General features: G+C 39.9%; 1 protein-coding gene and 1 long non-coding RNA gene across 3 annotated transcripts in view; one reads left to right on the forward strand and one right to left on the reverse strand.

The window, feature by feature from the left end:
- ntm (neurotrimin) overlaps window positions 1–21,910 on the reverse strand; it is a 419,652-nt gene that overhangs the window by 162,987 nt on the left and 234,755 nt on the right. The gene's annotated exons all lie outside the window — the stretch shown is intronic.
- LOC139607776 (uncharacterized) lies at window positions 16,818–20,878 on the forward strand. The gene is made up of 3 exons (XR_011684887.1): window positions 16,818–18,177; window positions 18,755–18,864; window positions 20,302–20,878. It is a non-coding gene; the product is annotated as an uncharacterized lncRNA (long non-coding RNA).

Here is a 21,910-nt window from a genome sequence, read left to right on the forward strand (position 1 = left end):
CTTTCTCCTCCTGCTGTTATTGGTAACATTAACTGTGTGGTCTAGACTCCTCTGCTATCTCCCAGCACAGCCACTGAAACAAATTCTCTCAGCAATGAAAACATCACCAAGTCTTTCACTTCTTTAAGTGCAACAATTGTCAGACCAGTAGCAGCACAGTGTGTGTAAAATGTACAGACGCATAAGACATTAATGTTGTTGAAGAAATGCTTCATAGGAAAGCAGTCGCTGCTGAATATCTGGAGAATAATTACTCTGCTCAACTTCTTGAGCTGGAAGGACAGATGCATTGTAAATACTCACGCTACATAATTGCCCATCTTGAAAAGGAATATTTCAGAAGTATTTGGCAAATAAACACATTGGTTTCTCTTTGAAGCGAGCCCCACTTGGTGGTGTGTGACACACACACAAACTCACACAAGAATGAAAGAGGTGGCCAGACAGGAAGGACAACAATCCCAGAGTGTTCTTCCAGCTATCTGCCCTCAGATATGGACACAGAGGCAGGGGATGGCCAGCAGAACCTGGTGCACAGCCATTCCCGCCTCTGACAATATGTCTGATGTCGGCCCAAGATGCACAAAGGATGAGGAGACTAAAACCTTCAACAGATGGGGAAAATCCATCTTTCACGGTGCAAAGGCTGCAAATAGAAAACAGAGTTTTGCAGAAGTTATGCTATTACTTAACTTACCTGAGAGAGTTTAGACACAACAATCTGGATGGCTGTGGGTAAACACTAATGTACATGTGTTAAATGATAGACAGTCTCAAGCATTACTTAAGGTATGGATAATCTGTACCTAATTATCTATATTTTTTTACAATATAGATTAATCAATAGCTAGGTTCTACACAGATTATAAACTTGAATCTAGGGTTTGACACAGAATCCCGCTTCAGTGGTGCAAATATTAACAACTTTGCTATTGATCATATTATGTAGACCCATATGATATGGAGTAAGCTTCAGACTTTTGGGGCCCAGTGGGTCTGGGGACCCTGTGCAGCAGCCCAAAAGATAATCCAATATGCACTAACATACTCTGACACTGCATGCCAGTGCACATTAGAAAGTAAGCTCCAGTCATACGGACAGTGGATACTGGAGTTCACTATGAAATACTGCTGCACATGAACAACTGAACCTTCTACTGGATTTTGGCATTTGATTGGCAAAATCCATTAATTGTTAATTTCTTCTCTCTTTGTTAATCTAGAGACCGACGATGCCTACTTCGAATAATTTCACTGTATGCCTTTCACTTCTCATTCAGTCTGCTCACCATGTGGCCACATTCACTCGCTGAATGTCCATTCTTTAGCAGGTGGAAAATTATTCGGTGAACGTGTCCCCATAATTAACTCTGTGAGAAAGCCCGACAATGGTGCAATGAATTAACAACTTTCAATGACACACTGGAACTTGCTGTGCCATTAGGAAATGGCCTTAAGAATGATTTTTCAAAAGGTTACATGTGAGAGAAAAAAAAAATGTTTTACCTATTTTTACAGATGGAAAAAAAACAACTTAGAAAAGTAATCATGGAAAAAAACACCTGTTTTCACAAATGAAAAAAAGTTAATTTAGAAAGTTATAACTTTTTTTTCCACCTGCCAATTTTTAACCTGTTTATACAGCTGAAAAAAATTAAGTCACTTTAGAAAGATTTATATCTTGGCAAAACATTTTTTACCTGGTCATAAATAAGTCATAAACATGAGACACAACAAAATATTTAAGATACCCCAGATTTTATTTTTTATTTTTATTTTTTTTTTTTTATCTCAGTGACCTTCAGGGCTTTCAAACAAGAGCTGGAAAATTTGAACATTCAGCAGAATTCACCAGTTCACTGAATACGATTTAAATCAGAATAAAGTATGTCTTTGCCTTTGTAGTGGAAAAAGTGAAATATTCCCACATTACTTAAACAACGGGGTTAGAATAGTAACAACCCGACTACACAGGCACAACAGGAAGAGTCAAAAACAAAATTAATATTTTATTCCAAACCACATCCTCTTCAGAGCTCAGCCAGCATGGCACACAATATGCCAGTTTTCTTTACCACTCAGCTAACAAATCTAAATTTCACTGCATGGGGGAACCACTTAATCTCAGTCGATGGGAAATGATGAGAGACAAATGAGCCATTATACTGTATAATGGTTGTAACCACAAGCATATCAACATCATGGCTGCTGAGATCATCTGCCTGACAAGGACTAATGACACAGTTCAAGGGCAATGCAATTTAAAGAACATTAAAATGAGCTACAGGTTCCTCTGTCAGGTTCAAGTGAGCATGGATAGTATGAGATGTTGTTCTACTAAACATTCACTGAAAACACAGGAATAAGAAATATGCAGGACAACTGCTGCAATCATCCACCTCTCAACATCTTAGCACAAGATTTTATTTAAAGCAATAAACTCACAGAATGACTCATTACTGAGGACGTCAAAGTCCTCCAAAACAAATATGCTCCAGCCATTATGCATTAAATAAGGGACAGAAAGAGGGGAACAAAGGATTTAGTCCAACATTAACTAAGCATGCATGTAGTGGACTATCAAGGATGCACTTTAATATCCCAAACATACACATCATCTGTAGCTATTACAGGGCGAATTTCCTGGGGGAGGTCACACATGTTGCAGAGATAACAAGCTCTCCTCACTGTCCCTGGCAGTAATAATGCATAAACCAGAGCACAGCTACCTCTGGGTACTGCAACTGATAGCCAGCTTTAGAGGGGAAAAAGACACTACAAGCCTCGTTTACAGAGAAACCAGGTTTGGCTGTCAAAGCTCAATGGCATCACACACGGAGCATCAAGTACTCGCAGTCAGAGGCAAGACGAACACTTTCTCTGATTCCCTTTTCTTTTCCTCCACATTCTCAGTACACTAAATACATGCTCTGTTTCCCTATAACCTTGGCCCAATTTATTTCCTTTTCCCTGCTTTGCTGGCTCCTGGCATTTCCAACTGGGTGAGTGAGGTCATGGTGCTGCTCAATTAAAAATATGAAGTCATGTGCAATCTCTCTGCAATCGATCCAAAAACAAAGTCAGCCCAAGGTGACGTCCGACACCCCGTAGTCCTGTATTATAATCAGACTGGTCTTTTCTGAGTTGATCACAGCTCCTTCCAAGCCAGTGAGCTGGCATGATCCCTGACAGCACTGTCAATATTCCTTGTTGACAACTGTTAAACAGCCCAGTATCTCACAATTTTCTGTTTAAACTTGTTTTCTTCTTTTGGAAGCTGTTTAGACTAGAGGTTGGACTTGTACTTTTTGCTCTACATTACTGAAAATGATTTGAATTCCGTTGCATGGTGGGGTGTGTTGAGGGTTTCTTTGAAGAGATCAAAGTGAAATATGTCGTCAGAAAGAGAGATGTGGACCAGAACATGTTTCAGGATGGTGGAGCGTGGTAAGCCTTGGATTCCAGATGGATCAGAGGGGCCAAGGTGAACGTTTGTCCCCTCCAGACACATCCCAACCACAGAAACCGCCTCAGTCGCTAACTGAATTTCATGTCCCTTCCTTGGTAAAGGTTTCCTGCGGCTAATAGATACCAGCCGAGCCTCTTCCTCGGTCATCTCAGCTCTGAGCAGGAGCCCATTTGCATGAAACAGGTCCCACTGTATGCAGTTATTAGACAACGGAGGTGGGTGAGTCAAGGTGACAGAGAGGGAATTACAACAGATCACTGAACGCAGCCATGCAGAGGAAAGTCACCTGCACTAAGTAACAACTCCAGCAGCTAAAGGTCACTGGGACTAAGTGCACACATAAGGATAGATGGATGTGTTGCTGAGGGTTATTGCCTTATCATTAAACCAAGTGTTGGACCCTGAAAAAAATGAAGCTTACGGTTGAAAATAATTTTTAAAAAAAGGCAGCAGTTAAAAAAGGTTTAATTATGACACTCAGAAACGAGTGAAGAGGAACTGTGAAACATGAGGATCTCATACAATTTCCTGAAGCAGAGGTCTAGCCTCTGTAATAAGCCTTTCAGACTATTAAAAGCTGCTAGAAATATTGATATAATACAGTAGAAGAGTCGGTGTGAGTGCTCTCAGAATTTGGCTTTGGAATCAGGATGATGTCTCACTTCTGTCCAAAATTGCTAGATTAACATATTAATACTTAATGACATTTGTTCTTTTCCTGTTTTGCCAATATCATTTTTAGATGAACTAAAGAGTCCTAAGGCATTGTGTCTATGTTCAACATTTACACAACCGTAAATCAGACAATGCTCACGTCTACACAGACCGCAGCCACTGTGGAATCCATCGATACCCTGTAGCTTGTTGTGCTTGGAATTTTGATTTCAAACAGATATTCAATTATGAACTGAGACACACCATATGGCACAGTTGGCTGTGGACTGTCTGCCCCATAACGCTACTGCCTACGATCGCCACACACACATGCAATGTTTTATTCATGAATCCTCAAGGTCCGCCGGCTCACTACTAACAATGACTGACCATTAAACTGGTTGGACTGAGAGTCTCCTGTGTTGGTGGCAGGTTTTCTGTGCAGTGAGGGATTATGACCGACCCCTTGAATATTCTCACCAAATAGAGAGGTTTAGATAATCTGGCTAAACTGCTGGCTCGTTTGGAGGATTACATCCATATTGGAGCTGTTCATCAGAATTTATGTCCTTCATGTGATGAGGCATAAAGTGGTGGTCACAGATCTCATCATTTTGTTTGGTGAGTACTGCAACCAATGACCCAGTAAAGCCCAAGTTGCATTAAACTACAAGTATCCTTCTGCCTAACGTACACTAGAGAACTTTAAAAAGATTGTTCAAAAACTAAAGACTCCCGCTCACATCTAAAGACAATGTGTCATAAGTCACAGAGTTTTTACACACACAGCCCATGTGCAAATGTAGAATATGTAAAAAAATAAATAAATATATAAATAAATATATATATATATATATATAAGCATATAGAAATTCTATATGTATGTTGTTTTAGTAAACTTGCATATTTAAATTCAATACAATATATCATTAACATGTATGGTTGTAGCATTTTATACCATGTAAAAAATCATCATATAGATATTTTCAATATATGTACATACATAAATTTTACTATGGGTATTTGATATATGTCATAAACTTATATATATATATATATATATTCATATATCTTGTTCATGTATATATTTGATAATAATATAGGTGACAACATCACTCTTGATATAGGGACATGTGTGTCATATGTCATATATTACATTTACATCATATGTATGGGACCACAAGGTTTTGAATGGAAGAAAATTTGTTTTTTTCAGACTTTTTTGCTCTGTGAAATTTTACATTATTATGTCGCCTCTATGCTCACTACAAACTCAGTTTGCTGCTTCCTGTTTGCTGCCGGAAAAAGCCTCATTGAATGTTACTATTTGCATGAGCCAAAACTAAAAACTTACCACAGTATTAAACATATTTGAATTTATCAGGATGTCAAAATGAAAAAAAAAAAAAAACTGACGTAAGACAACTCGGACAGCAAGTCAGAACAAACATTCATTTCTGAAAATGTGAGACCTTATTTTAATGAGGTTCTATGTCAGGAGTTTAGAGCAGGACCTGTTAATGGTACCACTACAACTTCATATGAAACTCAAACTGGCAGGTAAAGACAGAAATACAGTTTCTCTTTGCCCCAAACCATTTCCCACAAAGACATACAGCACATGGACACACACATAAACACACACACGCAACACATTTCTGCTGCTCGCAGTCAGCATTGGTGCCGGACGTCTCGGTGCCACACAGTGTTTGTGACAGTGACATGACAGCATTCTTTTATGACTCCCTTATATCCCCCTACAGTGACAGCAGGGAAATGGAAAGAGATGCCAGGAATCATGGAGAGGAATCCCTGTCAAGTGTTACCCTGAGGCTTCCCCTCCCTCGCGTCAAGATGAATAACTGCAGGAACCTCATGGGAAACAGAGAGAGATGGAATGAGAGACAGAGATAGAAAAAGAGAGAAAACAAAAGAAAAAAAAACTTGCTTTCTAAGAAAGTTCAATTATGTAATTTCTTCTAGATGAGATGACGGGACCTGAGATGTCTTTTTTTTGTTGTTGTTGGATCAGGCATTTGCGTTTCCTGATACTTAGCAACATTTAATGGTAACTTTTTTAAATAGCTGTCAGCGTGTCCTTGACTGTGTATTTAGAAATATATCCTCTGCCATATAAATAAAAACTTTAATCTTTTAAGCGAATGAGAAAGTCTAATGGAGAGAAATGCATTGCGCCAATGTGTCTGACAACCAGACATTTACCAGAAAAATTACTTTTTTTTTTTTTTTTAAATTCACCGTCGCTTTTTAATCTTCTCCTCTACAAATGTGTCTTCATTTGTGATCTGCAAATTTTTATACAGATACACATAACCAGGGTGAATGACTGTCTTTGTTTTTGTGTTTTTAACTGCTAAAGTCAGCTTCATGATACAGGGTGGTGAGAAAAAAAAGAACTAATCCATAATTCTTTTTAAAATTAACTGAACAAAAACATAAATCAACAACGTGTTGATTTAGGCCATGTCTATTGCTTCAACACAAAATTTAAGAGAAGATGACACACACTTAATTCATTATGCATTACCGCTGGCAAAACATTTGCTCATATTTGTATGGCCATTATCAGACAACCACACTATCAATTTCAGTTACATTACCCTCAGCACCAGAAAGCCATCTGAATATCACATGGAAAAACAGGAACTATCCTTTCAGTTTGCCTCAGTCCTCGTTGCCAAACAGCAAACGGGTCAATAACCCATCATTATAGAGCTTCACACTTCGCTGGCTGCAAATTGACTGCCTGAAGGATTAAGGAGAAAGGCAATGATGCCAATGCTGGAGATGAGACAACATTGCTCATCTTCTCTACCTACTAAAAAACCCGGGGTGTTGTGAAAACACTGGAGCTGGCTGAAGAAAGAGAAGGCAGTGTGACAGGACATAATCCTGTCACTCAGGGTATTGTTGGTTAAATGGGAGGGTATCTACTTACTTGGATCAATGTCCTATCAATGTATAATAGAAAGTAGAGGAAAGTCGTAAGTGGGTCAAAGTCACATATAAGACAAAGTCATTTCTGAAATGTGAGTTGATTGCCCTGAACAAGTTCATTTCAGGTCTGTTCTGTTTCTTTTTTTTTCAGAAATGTGTCAGATATTCTGTGAATCTCACTGTAACTGGAGACAGATGAGCATTAGCCATTAGCCCCAACCCCCTCACCCCCACCCCTTCCTGAATTTGGCCTTATCTGATTGGTTAAAAGGTTCAGAGTCAGAAACTTGCCCTGATGCCAGGCTGTTCAGTGAGTGTGGCCCACAGACGCCTCTGACAGCGCCTCTCCAACTAAAACATTAGAAAGCAGTTTTAATATCATGTGAAGACAAACAATTCAGCGCTCCCCAGGACTGACTTCAGTACTTGACATAATACCACTACCTGCAACGTTATTACAAAGACACTTTATAAAGCAGCTCTGAAGAAAGCATGTAAGGAGTTCAGTACAAGCTTGTATGTGAATTCAAATAACATATTGATCCTAGTCCGGGGTTCAGCAGCTCAGGCTGCTTTAGCACTTCACATCCACATGAGAAAAGACAATGAACTGACACTAAACACTTTCAAACTATTTCTCTGGCTTTCATATAATATATTGGCCAGTTATGCTCATAACTGAAAAGGCGTAAGTATACACACATCACAGACATGCAGACAGTACTTGTTTTCATTCATGCTGCTTTTTCAATAGCCTCACACCTGACTCCAAGTCACACATTTATTCGAAAAGATGTTTTGATCAAAGTTGAACCTTCTGCAAAGAGAGGAAGTCAGGTCAAAATGCCAGTCAGTGTGCAGACCTTACTTTTTTTTCATTGATTCCAGCTATGTAGCTAATACTGTTCATTTCACACTGTACAAACTGCAATTTATACTGTTTGGCATAATTACAAGTTGTTAAGCCTTAGAAAATTCTGCCAAATCAACCTAATCTCCTGTTTCAATGAAAACTGATTCCGATAACTTTGAACCTTAATCTGTGAATGCAGGAAAACTTTCAAAATACTTTCAGTACATGTTTATTTGATCTTTGGCACAAATCAAACCATGCATTAATTAAACATTTATTTTTAGTGTAATTAGATATGTTTGTTCATTCCAAGTCTCAATTCATCACTTTCAGAGTTCACTGAAGTAGCTCATGCAAATGAAGTTGAAACATTGTTATCTTATTTGCATATACTTCCCAGCATACACTGTGTTATGGTTAAAATTAATTCTCCAGAAAAACCTTTTTCGGATTAGAGGAAAGGTACATGTTGAAATTTGTTACACGTCTTTTTATACAAGTCTCTCCTACAGATCTCTGTGAGGTAAATTCAAAAGTTTCTTCATCAAAACTGTCAACCTGCCTTTTAGACCCAATTCCAACAAGGTTGTTCAAGGATGCTTTACTGTTAATGAGCATTTATAATAGATCTCATCAATTTATCTTTACTAACAGGCTCTGGACTGCAAGCTTTTTTTAAAGTTGCTGTAATTAAGCCTCTGTTTAAAAAGCCTACTCTTGATCCAGATTTTTTTTACACAACTATAGACCTATATCTAACCTCCCCTTTATTTCTAAAATCCTTGAGAAGGTCGTTGTAAACCAGTCATGTGATTATTTTCATAGAAATGATTTGATTGAAGCTTTTCAATCAGGATTTAGTCCATCATAGCACAGAAACAGCACTAGTGAAAGTTACCGATGATGATCTCATGGCCTCAGACAATGTGCTGCATTTGATACCATCCATCACAGGATTTTATTACAGACACTGGTCATTGACATTGAATGAACCAAACTAGACTGGTTTAAGTCAGACTTATCAGATAGATTCCAGTTTGTTCATGTTCATAATGACTCTTCTATGCACACATGACACATGACTCTTCTGTGCCAGGACCAATAGTTTTCACCCTTCCTTAGGGCAATATCACCAGCAAGTTGTTATGCAGATGACACCCAGCTGTATCTATCTATGCAGCCAGATGAGACTAACCAGGTGGTCAAACTTCACACACGTCTTAAAGACATAAAGACCTGGATGACCAGCTATTTTTTACTTCTGAATTCAGACAAAACTAAGTTATTGGATGTGGCCCTAAACACCTGAGAAAGCATTATCTAATCATATAGTTACTTTGGATGGCTTTACCTTGGCCTCTAGTTCTACTGTGAAGAACCCCAGGGTCATTTTTGACCAGGACATGTCCTCTACTTCACACATAAAGCAAGCGTCTAGGACAGCCTTCTTCCACCTGCGCAATATTGTGCTGAAAACTAGTCCATGCATTTGTTATCTCTAGACTTGACTACTGTCATCCTGTATTGTCAGGATGGACTAGCATATCCAAAATGCTGCAGCAGGAGCCAGGAGAAGAGATCATATCTCTCCTGTGTTAGCTTCTCAGCATCGGCTCCCTATAAAATCCAGGAAATAATTTAAAATCCTCCTCCGTACATACAACGTCCTTCATTACCAAGCTCCATTGTATGTTAAATAGCTCATATTATCCCAACAGAACACTCCATTTTCAGTAGAATGGGAGGCAGAGCCTTCAGCTATCAGACTCCTCCCCTGTGGCACCCACTCCCAGTCTTGGCTCAGGAGACAGGCACCCTAGGTTTAAAACTTATAGTTAAGGTTGGCTCAGGTGAGCCCTGAACCATCCCTTAGTTATGCTGTGATAGACCAAGGCTGCTGGGGGAACTCTGTCCTCATTCTGCAGATATCTATGTAGTGCTTTCTCCGTATCAGTTACCATGAGATACAGTGCCCTAGGTTCTCTTCCTTAAACACAAATTACTCTCACTTTCACTACCCTTTAAATGTCAATACTGTAAACACTGCTAAAATAGTTAAGTATGATACTGTGAATGTGTAGCTTTAATTAACCACAAATGCCTGGATTAACTCTTAATAAGCCAGCGCACGATTCAACAACATCAAAATACTGGTTTTACTGTTGTGGGCCCGCACGAGAATAAAAACAAAAGCTGTCAATTAACAAAACCAAATAAGCCCCATTGCAGGCCTGATCACAGCCTGGGTGAGGCGTGTGACCTTCGCGGCACTGATAGCCTCTTTACTCACAAGCGCGACTCAACAGTGTATTACGCACATACTGCTAACTGTCTCCTCACTTTAATGTCTGACGATGGTCCACTCTCAGTCCCAGTATCAATGAAGAAAAGTTCTCCTTTGTCCCAGAGGCAGTGAAGAAACAGTTGGTCTCCCTCCGAGCCAGAGGTGCAGCCGTGCTTTTCCGGTCACACGGTGCGCTGTGTGGTAATTGGTTCCAGTCTCGAAGTCCATGAACATTAGTGAACATTAGCAAGGAAGCTAATTGGATAGTGGAGCAGCGGACTGGCAGCCTAAGGAGCTGAAGTTAACTCTCATGCACAGTACAATAATCAACACTTTTTAGCCATATAACACATTTTTACAAATGAGTCAGGATACTAACAGTGTCTTTAACTCTTGGCTTAACACTCTGCTTACTGTTGTAGCTAGTCGCTACTGTAAAAGGAAAAATAGGCCCTTGGCAAAGGGCCACGGTCGCATCCCACGTCTCCCTCCGCTCTCCTTCTCCCTTACCTGTTAGTCCCACCCCTTAACCAATCACAATTTTATAAACGTGATGTGTCTCTCTATGGCCCAATTTGAGGCAGATAAACAAAAATACTAAACATGAGCAGGTTAGTCTATAACTGCTCATGTGGAGGCAAGTACATAAAGCTCAAACAAGCTCCAGAAAAGTTATGTTCTTAAAGTGACACAGCCTATTTATGAAAGTCGTTTAAGTGCCAGCCTTCATTGTAGAAACTGTATGGTTTCTACTGCTATGCACATTTTAACTCTGGCACTTATACCCAGGGGTTATTATTATTATTATTATTATTAGACTTACAACTAACAATTATAACAACTAGTATGACTTTGCTTGAATACAACAGTATGGTCTCTCTTTTCTCTCCCTCTCTCCCCCTCTTTCTCCTCTCTCCCCCAGTCGAGGCAGACAGCCACCCACCCTGAGTCTGGTTCTGTTGGAGGTTTCTTCTTGTTAAAGTTAGTTTTTCCTCTCCACTGTCAATAAGTGCTGCTCATGGCGGGAACTATAAGTGCTGCTCATGGCGGGAACTGTCTGTAAGGTCTTGACCTGATTCTGTACAGTGCCTTGAGATAGTATATGTTATGATAAGATGCTATACAAATAAAACTGAATTGAATTAAAATAATATGTTACTCTAACTTGTAATAAATTAACAGCGGGAAAAGGTTGGATAAACTCAAAGCCTGAACTAAAGTTTTAAGTTGAACTGCCTAACCAAAAATTAAGTTTACTGTCTTGAAACTTGAACCTTCAGTTAAAGCAGCAGTCGGCAGGCTTACGAAAATCCAGGACTTAGGCAGGAAATTTGAACAGAGACAAGTTTCAGGGACCTCCCCCACTCTCTGCCAAGCTCAAAAAGTATCTCCCAAGTCCCTCCCCCGACTACAGAGGAGGTAATGCATGCAAGAGAGTGTGCATGCAGGTGCATGAGCACAGTGTCCACAGCAACGGGAGACTTCAGGAAGTATGGAACACACGGAACTAAGAACTAGCCTATTCTACTCTCAAATAATGTTAGATATTGACGTTATACTTTAGGTAAGACTATTTAGCAATAGTCAACTTTGGGATAAAAGTTAGGCTGCAGTGTTTCTGAAAGTACAGCTTGTTTACATAGCCTAGGTTACCGATAAGTAACAGTTAGCATTCACTGCAGCGTTTTAAGCACTGGCACTTTGATAAATGTGACATTTTTACCTGCTGATGTGGACAGAGTTATGAGACCGAAGCACGGGCCTCAGCTGCTTCTACACCCCGACAGACGGGTACAAACAAGAGCCGTGTAGTAGGCACATCTGGCAGCGTGCCAGGTGAACCTGTCTGCAGCATGTGCTTGAGCTGTGATTGACAGTCAGCCAACACTCCCCCTGGGTCTGATTGGCGGTATTGAACCTGGAGCGGTGGATATTTGCAAAAAGCATTACAAGCTGTAGGTGGAGCCAGAGGAGCTGGATTTTCATGTACTTTATGTACTTCATGTACTGACTGTCAGAATATAGTGACAGATTCAAAAAATAAGACAAAAAAATTGTTGCCTACTGAAGCTTTAAAGGAGGTTATCTATTTTCCCACAATTAAACAGGCGCAATATGTTATCGTGCCTCACAGGACCTGCAAACTTGACATAACAATGAATACATTCTTAGAACATGAGACACTTATATCATTACCTCATTTTATGATATTTTATGTTTACATACATCTATATGATAAGATGATATATAATCAATCAGTCATAAGATAATATAACAATGAATCAGATAATTGCATGAAACTAATGCCATTTTTCATACATTTGCAATATTGTGAAAATGGTATTGGCAAAAAAATTTGAATATTTATTTATTAATATCAAATAAATATTGAAATATACTTTATACTTTAATTTCAACGGAATCACCTAGTCTTATTTGTAATATTTATTATTTACAGTATATAGTATGTTTACAGTATCTATATGTTTGTCTACCTGTGATACCACCATTATGATTCCACAGGACTCAAAATGCTCACATGTAATCATGACTACAGATTTTCTTTTTTTTTTTTCATCACGTCATAGGATGAAGAGGCAATCCACCCTCACATCATAATAGCCTCAGTGTCAAAGTGCAGCTGACAGCTACGTGTTGATGTCTGTGCAACCCCATGATTACAAGTTGAAAGTTCGGGTCTTTTTCTTTATTTATTTCTCTCAGACCGGGAGAAAAGTGGCTGGGCTGATGTGAGAATGAAAGGAGTTGGAAGGAGCTAAAATATTTCATATAGAAGAGAAAATGTGAAAGGACAGAAAAGAAAAGGAATGTCAGTCAACGCGCCTTTAATACAGCAGTGTATCCCACACAAGTCGGAGGGAGTGGCAGCAGATGGAGGGAGACGGGAGCTGTTTCTGATTCGCTGATACGTTTTTATTATCTTTTGAGTCCCGAACAAGGTGCTGGCTGGCTGAGTGGGCTGCCTGGTGGTATAGCCGAGGCTGATGGGGCTAATGGAATTCGAATGCTCGGGCCTCATCTCTCAGTTGTGATGGCTGGATGGCAGGTCCTGATGGATCGCTAGAGCTGAAGGCTCGCCTGACAGTCACGCTCGGCTGATGAATTGTGAAATGAGACAGACATACAAAAGCTGTGGGCAGCACAGACCTGGACTGACTCCCCCAACACACACCCTACCCTCCTCCCTGGTCAAATGGTATGCTCTGTACGACAGCGAGCGCCATGACGTTCGCATCCATCTTCCACCCTGACTCGTTGCTGGGGTAATGTGGGCAGCTCTGCAGGGCACCATGGAGACACATGGCCCAGCCTTGGGACCCCGCCAAGTTTTGAAGTCTTTTAATGACAGACTGTAGGCATCTATCACGCTGACATTTCTCCTGAATCCAGTCTTGGCAGTATATCCTCCTCTGACAGGAGTGTATTATCTGATTCACATCAGCATCTACATCAGGAAGTAAAGCAACCTGACTCCAACTCTTGCAGGTCAGACGACCTATGAGAGGATTATAACAATAAAAGATGCAGTGTTTAAAGGCACAGTCTGTAACTGCTGCCGCTAGGGGGTCTCTCAATAAAAGTAATAACAAAAGGTGGCGTTGGGTGATGTCATGACATAGCGTGGGATCATGGGAGTTGTTGTCTTCACTACCATTGCTGGTTTGGATTCCTTCAGTGTTAGTGTTTCAGGAGGTTTTTACCTGGAGCTGAATTATCTGCAGAGGTCTCCTCCTCTCCAAACCAGTGAATAAATTAAGCAGTTTCACTCTCGAAACAGCTGGGAGCTGAGCTAATATTTACTCAGCTTATTTTTCTGATAATTTAAGATCCAGACATCTGATGACAACAATATAACAAATATATAGTTGAAAATGACCAAGCTGTAAAAAGTATATGCTAAAAATGTGAATTACTGGATAAAAGTCAATTCTGAGCTTCCGGCAGACAACCACAGCACTGGTACATGAGCACAGAGGATATTACCAGTTTTTTTTTTCAGACATTTCAATATGGAAAAATTATATAACTTTAAATGTGGCTGATGATCTCTAAGCAAAAGAAAAAAAAGAATAATAAAAATAACTGAAGGTTCTTAGTACTGACACTTACAAGGCCTAAACTGAGAGCGAGACTTGAGACTTGTGGTAAAATAAGTCTTTGCTCTTGTGATGTGAATTTGAAAGAAAACAGAGGACGATGAGACAGGGAGAACTAAAACATAATAGTTCTTAAAAAAAAACAGATAGTAATGGGACTGAGTCCACCAGAGGGGCTGTCTATAGCAATAATTACAGAGCCTCCCATCATAATCATAAAAATCCATAATTTAACAGCAGTTTGATGGTGTTTCTTTTGTTAACCAGTCTGAGCAGATCCTAGATGTTTTTCTTTTTCAGGCTGAGGGCTGAGGATTAATGGAAATAAGCAGGGAGCTGGGGGATGTCAAGAAAACTGCTGCCTGTGGACTTTAAATAACTCATTACATGTTTATATGAAGGCATATTTCTTTCTGTTTAATAATCACTCTCTCTCCCTCCTCTCCCTGTCTCTCACTGCTAATCTGCCCACTGCCAGCGTTGGGTGTTTACGTGACCTGTAATTGTGATCAAACTGAGTGAGGTGATACTGTACCTCTCCAACACACTCTGGTGTCAAGAGCTCTTCTTGTGAGTGTTTACCTCCTGCATCTTGCTGTCTGTCTTCCACATGTGGCATTTACTGTGGCTCCTAAAGTTCTTTCCTAGCAAATTGATGTACAGGGGTTGGTGGCATTGTTGTCCTAATTTTCTTTGATGCACTAAGTAACTGGCCCCATTTGCATGATTTACATGAGACTATGATAACAATCAAGTTGTCTATTACCCACTGGAGAGGTTGATATCAAGGAGTGCAGAGGTATAAGTAAACTGTGTTAAGATGAATAGGAGCATTCAAACACAACCCGCCTTCCAAACATTCAAGTTTTATAAGCCTTTGTGAAATCCCAAGGTTTATTCTCATTACAGAATATCAGGGAAAAATAGATGTTTTGAAGTTCACCTTGATTTTGTTTCTCTCTCTCTCTCTCTTTCTCTTTCTAAAGTCTCCAGTGAATGTGCTCCGAGATGAAATAAAATCCATTTAAAACTGAACTGAACTTCATTTTGTGCTACAACATTTGGCAGGGGTGGTGTATGAAAACTCAAATCCCCAAAGAATGATTTCCCACCCTGATTTTTTTTTTTTTTTTTGGCAAACTCAAATCTGTGCATATGTACATCCATGATGAATGTTTTGCATGCGCAGTTATGCATAAATGTTTGTGCATGCAGATATGTGTAGATAAACACTGAGACAGAGTTTGTTCCTCATTGTCATCTACACCAAGTTGTAATGTAAAAATCTCTCTAAGGTAACTATGTTTTCTATTTAGTCTTAGCACTCTGTCACCCAGTCCAGCACTTGAAACTGATAACGTAAATTCTGAAGTTGTTTTGCATTGCAAGTATATTTTATACACAATGCAATACAAATACATTCAGAAAGTAGCTTCAGAAATAGTTTTTGACTTTAAAGGCCTCTGGGAATTTTTAGTTTCTTCTAAAAATTATGTTCAGATTCTCTGTTGTGCTTTTTCTTCCAAGTGTTTGAGCTTCAGGTCATTTGAAGGAGGATTTATTTTGCGGCAGGTTATTATGAGTTATGTTATGTTTTGTTGCTAGGCGACATCTAGTGGTTGTAGTAATTATGACAGGAGCAAAGGGAAAAGTGCGGCGACGTAGTTTATAGAGACAAAGTCCACTGTAATAGGAGGTTGTGGTGGGTGGATGGGTCAACAAAACACAGGAATATGACACAGGAGAGCTGGGTTCAATTCCCATGGTAAGTAGCAGTTTATGTTGTTTTTATCATCCACGACCATTCAACAAAGTTAACCATGTTGTTATTATTGTAACCATGACAACAAAGATCATTTAACGTTGAGAAAGTACTTATTTGAACCCAAATCACCATGATTTCCTTAACCTAACCAAGCCATGACTGTTATTTTCATAACCATGGCAACAACAGTAGATACGCTCTTGGTACAGTCCGTGTGTTTATTATTGTAACTATGACAACCAAGGTCTGGTGCACCTTCCAGGAGACACACCTATGGGTTTTATCAGAGGTTTGAAGAAAAACGACCTGTGTGGTTGTTCAGGCTGGAGGAGCTGTTGAAGGTGATTTCTTACAATAGAAACGAGTAGCAGCAGCTTAGACCACTGAGCTCAGTGCACATTGTAACAGAAATCTGGGCAGAAAATGTCAAAAGTCACTGTTCTTTTAGTGACAGGAAATGACTGCGTGGTGAAACAGCTAAACAAACTTACCACTAAACAGAAACCTGCAGAGCTACGGCATCACAAACTCACTGGTTTTGCCCAGCGGAGGGCGTAGCTTTTGAGATTGATGAGATCACAGGTACACACTAATCTACAGTTTCACAACCGCACCATTAGACGTGTTTATTAAAGGATACAGCGTGTAGCACAGGCAGCAGGATGGAGCTGCTACACCGACTCCCTCTATGCTGAGGAGAAATACAGTTCCTTGACAGTGAATATTTTCCAAAGGAATTCAGATTCTGCCTTTGCATCACGATGTTATCGCACTAAATTGATCCACCGCAGCAGCAGCCGGTGAATCGGTTACCTTGAGGTGCCACCCACACTCTGAGCCAGGAGCAGAGAACAGCTGTGATCTGTGTGAGGCATCAGCGGAGCAGCAGAGTTGGGTTTAAACATCAGGACGTGAATAAAAACAGGTGTGCTGTCATTTGTTCACATTTAAAGGTCAAGTTCCTTGATCTCTGCTGAACTGCTCTTTCATCAACACGCAGCTTTCATCTGATGAAACATGGTGGTGGCTGTCAGTGAAGTCTTCGACAGCATTCAGGTTAGCAGAGTAAATGAAGACAGGAAATAACTCTCCACTTGAACTGATGAAAATTTCATGAAATATATAAGAAGGGGAGATACAGGGAGAGAAGTGGGGGAACATGGTGGATTTGGATGACAGTTCAATTATTGTGGTTGATGGGATGGCAGCCTGACCCTTCATTTGCATGCCGGGGAGATGATATTAAGGGCGATCGCCATACCTCATGTGTCAGGTCCCAGCAAAAATGCTCAGCAAAGGATATTCATCATTTATTACAACTCATCCACGCTGCCTATCCTAGTGTCACTGCAGCTTTCACCTGATCAATGCTGTGTGCAAACAAGGAAGGACGAATCAAGAGTTGGTGTCTGATGAGAACAGGGAGCGGGATGGGATGGCAGGGGAATGATATCTTTATAAGAGGATTTGTCAGATTGGTTTTCTTAGAGTGAGGGCAGAAGAGACTGCAGAGACACATGTCCTCCATCTGGATACCTTTAATGAGGATCATCTGCTCTCCAAAAGTCCGGAGACAAGGATGAGGACATTTAATTCCCCAGAGGGACGTAGAGAGTTTAAAGGCACCGATGATGAGTCATAGTCAGGGAAAAGGGCATACACAAGCTCCTTTACCTACCGACACACTGCACATGCTGCGGACATATCAGGCAGGACATGAGGACCTGAGTCAAAGCCCTCTATACCCACATCTTAATGAAAATAACTTGAGAGGTTCAAGTGTCTTGAGTGTTTAAATACATACTAGGTCCTAAATCCTGCACTGATTTTTATCATATTTAGGAGATGACATTTATATTTATATTTATTTACAGAGAAACCTGGTTGTTCTTGTCTGAGTATGATTCTAATGCTGTCACAGTTTTTGGAGCAGGAATCTGACTCCTACAGATCCACAACTAAATTAAGCGAGCAGTTGTGGACGAACCTAGTTTGACTCCTGCTGGATTTACCACTCTGCTCAGTTCTGCTTCATCTGATCACCGGTGACAGAAGATCAGAATAAATCACAGACAGGTATCTGAAACCTGTAGAACAATGCTATCATCTGATATAATGTCTATCAGTGTAAGTTTTGAAATTGTATTGACGCCTTCATTTTCTGTGTTACTTTGTTTTTCCTTTTATCCTCCCCATATATATATATATACGTATATGTTGTATAAGTGTAGTTACTCTAAAATGCAAAATAACATCCTATTTTAACCATTTTCTTTTTCAAATAATAATGGGATCGTGTGGATTGTATTTGAGCCACACTTCCAACAAAAGCCTAAACTGAGTCTCAATAAAAGTTTGTAAGTGTAAATAAATGCCTGAAATAGAAGCGGTTTTACAGCAATAGTATGACTTGCTTTGCATCATACTGAGAGAGAGAGAGAGAGAGAGAGAGAATTAAATTCAGCTCCTCAGCTCCCATCTACTGTCAAGTCACGCTCAGTGCTGAGCTTCTGTATGAGATCATCATGTAAAAAATAACAGCTGTGCAATGTCAGTCAAACTTCATTCTGCACACACTGAAAAGCCCACTCTCATGAGTGAAACCTGATGAAAAGTTATTGACTTCAATATTAAACTTAACTTGTCATTTTAGCAAATCTGCATCATGGAAAGTCCTGCTGCTCTGGCTGCTTCCTGTTCCTTTCACGCTCACCTGCATCACTGTGATACTGCAGAAAAACTATGAATCTATCTGATTATGAGGTAAGATCCCAGCTCATAAGCAGCTGTTCTAATTTGTTCATTGTTGCTTATGTATTTGGATTTGTTTACCGTCCTAGATTAGCTGCACAAAAACCTAAAACACTAACAGGGATACTGCAAAAATACCTGAATGTGCCTTCATCTTAAACACACTAAATGTCCTGTGCTCAGCTCCTGTACTTACGATACTCAAATCAATGCACAAACGTCCCATCTTCTACTGAAGGTTTCTGCAGTGTAGAACCAATTAATGCTGCCTGGAGCTATGTATTCAAAACGCTGTGTTCGCTTAGAAATCACAGGATCGAGGTTCATACAATTGTGTAAGTCTCCCCAACTGTGAGAATCCCACCCCAGAGGGATCAATTAAAAAGTTGATGCATAATCTGTGTGAACATTGGGAGAAGAAACAGAGAAGAGTGTGGATATTCATGAGGAGAACTTGAGTGATGTTGACTGGAGGTGGGTGTTGAAGGTGTTGAAGGTTTTGGTGGTGCTGGCGGTGATGATGGTGGGCAGAAACTGCCTCCTTGTGTCTCTGACTGCAATCCAACAAACTGGCACCTTTGCAGAAATGCTAAGAGGGGGCAAAGGAGCACAGAGCAACACTGATGACTGATGTAAACACGCCGCTACCGTTCCTTAAAATGGGCCCCATTCCATTTGCAGACATATCTTGAACAGACAAGCTCCAGACCAAATTGTGACAAAATCATTTTCATTGGAAGAATTGATGCCCTGCCATTTCAATTTTCACACCAATTTTCTCTTCACTTGCACTCATGTTGACCCTTTGAAAAGACCTCAAACACTATCAGTTTGGTTTGTTGGCTTGTCTCAGCGAGAGAAGCGTATCCATGAAAACTTTTGGCAATCTTTTTAAGCAGCTGCTGCTGTCAAACCTGAGGCTTGAAGGATTCACTTAGTTCTGCATTACTTATGAGAGAAATGGCTACCCACACTCAATGGCAGTGAAGGATGCAGCATGAGCAGCTTTGTGATTTCACAGTTGTTCAGATGAGTAAGTGCAAATCCACACACAAGATATCACACCTTACACATCATTTGAAGATGTTGAAGTTGGTTTGTTCGTAGGCCCTTTCAAGACACATTTGCCTCTAGCAAACAACAGCCCAGTGCAGAGGTGTGTCTAATTTCAGAAATCAAACCATTCCTACTGAGCGAGGCACGTATGGACACACACTGAGCCTGAAGTGGAAATAGTGAGAGAGACGAGTCTGTGTTACACTCAAGCAGTCAAGTAGATGCAGATGAAGCTGGTCCATACAACTCCAAGTGGAAACAGTCACCTTCACTATTAAGTTATGGTCAACATGTCAGCTTGGCCGGCCTGCAGATGTGAGGGAAAGTGTACTTGTCATGTCTCATTAGTTCTTCATATTGTGTAAAATGATGGGCTTCTTCATTAATTTCCAGGACTATGTTTTAACAAGACAGACAAACAGAAGAGAAACCAAGTCCTGTGAGTGTGTGTGTGTGTGTGTGTGTGTGTGTGTGTGTGTGTGTGTGTGTGTGTGTGTGTGTGTGTGTGTGCGTGTGCGTGTGCAAGAAAAGCTACATCAAACAAGACCTTAGACAAGAGGCTAAAGCCTGTGAAAACAGTTAAGGCCTGGTCACACCAGAGACCGATCCAGTGAAATTAATCTGCACATCTTGTCTCTGGTGACATCGTGACTAACCACAGGGGTAGCTGGTGAAGAGCTGTAACTGGCAATTTATCTGTGAACTCTGTAGCTGACCAGGCAAAATGATCTGTGTTTACTTTCTACTGTTCCTATCACTGCCCCCAGGATTTATTTTTTCTTTTCACTGTTGTACATAATTTTGTTCAATAAAAAAGAGAAGAGTCAAAATAAAGATCTTAACACAGTTCATTCAAAAGATGTGCCATCGATTCCTGTCTTAATGCCTGTAAACCACTGCTCTTTTGTGGTGGAGCAGTTAATACTCAGAGGTTAAACAAATGTGAATAATCTCTATCTTCCTCCATTTCAGAAACTATCTCTGTTCCTTCAAAGATAAGCACCATTAAGATGACTTGCTGTTGGTCAGTGGTGCAAATTTGTTGTTCAAAGTTAACCAAAGTTAAACTCAGATATAAAGGGGGCTTTATTTTGGTAAATCTTTCATTATTCTTCTGGAATGAATTGAAATTGCTGCAAAGTTTCTCCATATTAAAATCTAGGGGGACCTTTAATCTGCTTCATCTATATATTCATTCTCTCTCTCTCGCTCTCTCTCTCTCTCTCTCGCTCTCTAAATATATATATATACATATATATATATATATATATAACCACTCAAGGTTATAAATCATGTAACATGTGTTGCACACATGCTCTCTTATAATCACAGTAAATAAAACATAGCATTCATTCATTGATCTGATTAATGCATTGCAATAAGAAAGTATCTATGTCAGCACTCCTGTCTTCACATCACTCAGGTGGGATAATATAATGTCACATCTTAAAATATTGAAGAAAATCTATTTTTTCTAATTTATATGTAAACTAATGCAGCAAGGTGCTCCCAAATCTAATCAGATCATCTATTATGTAGGAGGAATCTGATGTTTCTGTAAACTTCTTGCTCTTGAGATGCTGTGTTTGTGTGGAAGATGAGACAGACAGCCCAGATGATACCCATGTGGCAGGTTGACGTCAACACTACAACTCATTGTTCGTGGTACTAAAATGTAGGTTTAATATACCCTCTCAGTGGGGCCATATATCACTCCTGTTATTGCTGTGTGGGTGAGAAGCTGCATGATGCAGCACAGTCCACCAGCCACAGCCTCTTTGAGAAATAAGAAAAGTATGCTATTCACATGAAGCATGTGGCAAATGAGGGCACTGTACCTCGTCATGAATCTGTTAATAAATGTGTTGACAAAGGCATAAATGTACCAAAGTAATTTTACATTGATTTTATTAGCAATTTATTCAAGGTTTGAAGAGTTGATTTTTTTTAATTAATTACAACAGGAAAGGCTGTTTTTCATTCAACCTGCAAATCCATAAAC

Source organism: Trachinotus anak, unplaced genomic scaffold, assembly GCF_046630095.1.
Source record: "Trachinotus anak isolate AG129_WGS33_773 ecotype Australia unplaced genomic scaffold, CSIRO_AGI_Tana_v1 ptg000024l, whole genome shotgun sequence".
NCBI lineage: Eukaryota > Metazoa > Chordata > Actinopteri > Carangiformes > Carangidae > Trachinotus > Trachinotus anak.